Consider the following 5,432-nt stretch of genomic DNA (forward strand, 5'->3'; position numbering starts at 1 on the left):
ATACCCGTGTTTGTAGCCATTACGCCATCTGCTGGTCCCAAGGTATTTATTTATTTATTTTTAATTAATTAATTTTTTTTTTGCCATAGGGCGCGTGCGCTCACCAGACAGAGAGGCAGAAAGCGAAAAATCACCCCCCAGGGGGGATGGCCACGCCATAATCCCTTCTCCTCCATTCTCCTCTTGGGATCTTGGGCAGGCACGCACATGCGCCCGGCGTGAGTTTTAAGCCACCGGGTCTGGGACTCGAACCATGGTCAACTACATGGGAGTCCAGCGACATAGCCATTATGCAAACTGCTGGTTTCCAAGGTATTTATTTTTAATAATAAATTTATAATGAGAAGTTAGAGGAGCCAGAATACGTGAATGCAACTCTAGGTTTTCTGACATAAAGCCTGTATGTTTTCTGCGGTACCATGTCCTTCCTCCAGTGTCAAGGAGACATGTGCCACAGGTCTATGTGGACCCAGGGAAGGGTTGTGACTGCTTGGAGGAATTAAGGAAAGATTCACAGAAGACAAAGTGGTTAAGCTGAGGTCTTCAGAAGACCAGGAGTTTGCTAGATGAGAAAGTGAGAGGGGCATTCCAGCATTCCCTCTTGAAGGCATGGGCATGTGAAAAGGCAAAGAGTGTTTAAGGTTCTAAGTGGTTTAGTGAGATGTGAAATATTGGCTTATGAGGCCAAATAAGTAGGCAAGGGCCAGATCACAGTCGTCGTTGTTAAGTAGTTTAGACTTTGCACCATGGACGATGGGAAGCCATTGAATTTAATTAAATTAAGTCAGATGTGTACACTAGAAAAATCACCTTTGGTAGCCTGAAGAGAGAGTACTGGTATGAGGTAGGTCTTAAGTAAGCCAGATTACACCTGCCTCTTGAAATAAAGCAAGCAGGGGAAAATTTGAAGTTGGATCTGGTTCCACTTTAGGGAGATGACTTCTTTGATCCCCTTGGAAACTCCAGATCAGAGAATATTAAGAGTGACTTCAGATGTAGAATCATTAGCCTTTTGCTGGGTCAGCTCATGCTTGGAAATCCTCTGGCCTTTGCCTGAACCATGGTCCTAGTTAAACCATGGAGATGGGATTGGTTCCACGGTTCCACTAAGGATTCACGTAGGCTGTTCTCTGACGCACATGCACACACTCTGATTTAGACCTGGAACTGACTGCATCTCACTGGAATTCTTTGGGCCAAAATGACCCATAGTCCCAGATGGGTCAATTGAATTCATCCCAAGCCATATTTATGCTACACCTATCCTGTGTCAGGGTATCCTGTGTCAGGGATTTTCACAGACTTTCTATCATTTGATCCTTAGCAATTTTGTGAGATGTAGGTACCAGCCATATCCACAAACTAGGAAATTTTGTGGCAAAGAGGCTGCCCACCTTATACATGGTAGAGCTGGACTTTAAGAGGCACTCTGAGTGTCCTGTTGTCATCCATTCTTGATATGAGTTTGTTCCAATATTGTGAAATGTAGTAAGCGGTGTTTATCTTTTTTTTTTTTTTTTTTTTTTTTTAACTAGTGCTCTCTTATTTTTAAGCTTATTTATTGGTTTCTTCCATGAAGAGAAAGAGAGAGAGAAAGATAACCCCAACAGGGTCTTCATGACATGAACTACCCCCATCTTTAGTCTGCCTGAATCATATGCATATGCACGCCCAGTGCATTCAGAAAAAAATGCCCCGAGACTCGAACCCTGGCCTTCTCATGTGAATCCAGTTATATTACCAGTATACCACTGTCTTGCCCCAGTAAGCAGTCTTGTATGTCATAATTAGTGTTCATATTAGGCATTCTCCTGATGGCCATTGTACTTAGGACAATACCATAGTATAATTCTCTAGCAGTTAAGTGGGGGTTTTTTGTTTTTTTGTTTGTTTTTTTTTTGCCTCAAATCCCAAAGTTCACCCCTAAGGTATGGAAATAGCTCTTCAAAGTTCTACATGAAACTCTACTTTTACTTAGAAGTGTACTTAGTTCTCAGTTGCTTCCCAGCCAATACAGCAGCTAGACATGGTCGCTTTCTCTCTTAGACAAGTGGTGGTTATTTTCTAGTTTTGTAAGGAGTTAGTGGACTTTCAAGTCAAACAGATTAAACCTCAGTACTCATTTACTGTTTATGCAACATCCAGAAAGTCCCTGAATTTCTTTGAACTTTAGTTGGAAATAATAAACATGGGCCCAGCCAGTGGCATGATGGTTAAGGCAGCTGGATCCCACATGGCCAACTTTGTGGTTCAAGTCCTGGATCTGGCAGCCTGAAAAACACACTGGGCGAGTGTGTATGTGCCCAAAATCCTGAGAGAAAAATTGAGGAGAAGGGATTGCAGGGTAGCCATCCCCCCTGAGGTGTACTTTCTTACTTTCTCTCTCTCTGTCTCTCCAATGAATGCATATGTCTTATGGCAAATTAAAAATTAAAAATATACAATGCCCAATTTATAGTGGTTGTTCAGCAAATGCTAATTACTATTATTTTCAAAACAATGCTTTGGGCTTTCATCTTAACCCGTGGAGAAAAGTGAGTTGTCATACTTCATGAATTTTTTTTTCAATTATCTGTATTAGTGTGCCCACTTTGTGCTGTAGACACACTGGCAAAACTGATGGTAGAACACAGTGAGGAGAGAGTGCTCATGGGCCCAGTATTTCAGTGGATATGCTTGCGACTCTGCTCATCGGTCAAACCCAGGACTCCCCTTTGTTCCACCAGCACCCCTACTTTTTAGGTGGGCTGCCTGTCATTCTGTGTGACTACAGACTACACTCTTATTCTAACCGTATTATTTGAAACCGTTCAGAGAAAAGCCAGTGGTCTGGGTGTGCATTCTGTTTCCCCGAGTACAGACATTAGAGGGTACCTTTATTAATGAAAAATAAGCAGATCTCCAGCAGTGAGGAGGCCTCCCTCTGCCTCCCCAGTGATGTATGGGGTGCTCAGGCAGTAGTCATGCTGCGGTGTGAGCCCATCTGTTTGCTCACCTCCTGAGTACTGTCCCCTCGTGGTTTGCATCATTCCCCAAGACTGGCCAACTCCAAGCCTCCTCAGTCCACTCGTTCAATAGCTGTCTTATTTAAACACACTCCCTCTCTATGGGCTCCAGATGTGAAGTTTCAAGGCAGCGGAGGCCAGGCTGGCTAAGGGCGCGGAACACGCGTTACCTGGTCCGCGCCCTCCTCCTCAAGAAAAAAAGCCAGTCAGCTGCTGCTTCTGATGCTGTTGGCTCTTTTTCATGGACAGCATGAGGGTTTCACCCCACCAAGTGCTCACACAGGCAGCTGCGGGAGCCTCATAAATTATGGTTTTGTTTGTTTACTTCGGGCAGACAGCGTGGTGTAGTGGAGAGAGCCCTGCACTTGGAAGCAGAAAGCGTGGGTTTGAGTGCCTGCTGGGCATATGATTTTTGTCTACAGAGTGCCTCTTTCTTCATAGCACTTCTCACTATCTCAGCTATTATATGATGTTTATCTGCCAATTGGACATCTCCTCAGGGACTGTCCTGTGCATCTCGTTCAATCTCCAGCACCTAGGACAGTACCTGGAACATAACAGTCTCCTAGAAACTATTGAATGAGTGAATTCTAAAATCTCTTTCACTAGCTGGCCTCGAGATACCAGGAAAGTCATTTATCTTCTCTGGGCTTCCGTTTTGTCAACTCTAAAATGAAGGCATTAGATCTCTTTCCCCAATGTTTTAAGGTTTTAAGAATTCATTCATTTAACACATTACCTTGTTTCTCTATACTGAGCACTCTGTCAAGCTCAAAAATACGGTTATATACAAGTCAGAAACAGAACCTGTCCTCATGGAGTTTTGAAATGGAGAGGCAACCAGATAAATAGTTGTGTAAACAAGTTATTTAATGACCTTTATGATAAGCTCTCCAAGGATCTGTAGAGGGCGCCATAAGAAGATCTAATAGAGGGACCACACCGTGTCTGAGGGTCAACAGGGATGATTTCCTGGAGAAAGTGACACTTAAACTCAGACTTTACAGGTAAGTGGGAATTGTCCAGGCAAAGGGGTTCGGTATTTCAGGCATATGTGAAGGGCCAGGGCAGGCATCTGGCTGGAGCCCTGTGACAAGCAGGGAGGTTGTCCCAAGACATGGCTAGCGAGGTAGACTGGACCAGATCATTTGGAACCTTGGAGACTATGGTAAGGATTTTGTCATTCCAGAGGCAAAGGGAAGCTATTGAAGACAACGCCTGTCATTACAGAGCCCTCATCGTATAGGCAGAGGGAAAGCTGGACTCCGCCCTACATGCTTGTCAAAGGTAGGCAGGGCAGATATTACCCCTACTTTCTAGATGAGCAGATAGGCCCAGGGAAGTCTGGTGCCTGCTGTGACTACTGAGCAAGAGAATGGTGGAATTGGTCTCTAACATGGTAGAGACCAATTCTTAGTACTCTAATGTTAACAGATTGACAACCTTTCTCCTTCAGGTCCTCTGGATATTTGCACCTAAATATCTTATAATAGTAACCCTTACCTGGAAATGAGGAAAGTCTCATAAGCAACTTTTTTTTTTTTTTTGAGAGAGAGAGATTTTAAAAAAAAATAATTATTTAACTTTATTACTATAATTATTTCCCAGTTTAATCAGAGAAAGGCAGAGAGAAGGAAAGTGAGAAAGCAAGCCACCAGGTCTGGGACTTGAACTGCAGTCAACCATGTGGGAGTCTAGCATCTTTAACTACCATGCTACCTACCAATCCCAGAGAGACTTTTGCTATAGGGTGCATGCGCTCACCAGAGAGACAGAAAGCAAGAAATCACCCCCAAGGGAGGATGGCCATGCCTCAGTCCCTTCTCCATTTTCCTCTCAGGATCTTGGGCATGCACACACGCATGCACATGTACCCAGTGTGAGTGGGAGTCCAGTGACATAACCTTTATGCCATCTGCTTGTCCCTCTTAAGCAATTGTTTTAGATTCAAATTCCTCCTGAGAATTTGCTTGCATTTTGGGTAACTGCAACCAGTGTGTTTTAGACTATTCTTAGGATGGGTTCTTAGGACTAGAATTACTGTGTCAAAGGGTTTGAATTTTGAATAAACTCTTCACACATATTGCTAATTTTCCTCCCAGATGTACCAATGTTTATGCTCATGATCAGTATGAGAATGACTTTTTTGTACTGGAGACCAATCACATTTAAGCAAAACTCAGAGCTGAGTTTCTAGTCCTAGAGACAGGAAATTCAAGCAGGCTTTGATGCTTTTGAGGAATGTTGATGCTGTAGAGACAGTGCCCATGGGAGGCAGGAAGCTCACCGAGGGATAGGAGGAAGCCCAAAGGGTCTCACACGAGGGTCTGTCTGTTCACTGCATGGAGGCATTCTGTGAATGCAGCTGCTGCCACTCAAATTTGGTATGGTTCTCAGAGACATAAGCAGGGTCTGTAAAGCTGATAG

The 5,432-nt window shown here is 43.8% G+C and overlaps 1 protein-coding gene across 1 annotated transcript in view; it reads left to right on the plus strand.

Moving 5' to 3' along the window:
- POLD3 (DNA polymerase delta 3, accessory subunit) overlaps positions 1-4,359 on the plus strand; it is a 63,133-nt gene extending 58,774 nt beyond the window's left edge. Inside the window, exon 14 of the transcript XR_333375.3 lies at positions 4,195-4,359. The gene's annotated coding sequence lies outside the window, so the exon portion shown is untranslated. The remainder of the gene's footprint in view (positions 1-4,194) is intronic.
- Positions 4,360-5,432: the final 1,073 nt, after the last annotated feature.

Source organism: Tupaia chinensis, unplaced genomic scaffold, assembly GCF_000334495.1.
Source record: "Tupaia chinensis unplaced genomic scaffold, TupChi_1.0 Scaffold000047_1, whole genome shotgun sequence".
Lineage (NCBI taxonomy): Eukaryota > Metazoa > Chordata > Mammalia > Scandentia > Tupaiidae > Tupaia > Tupaia belangeri.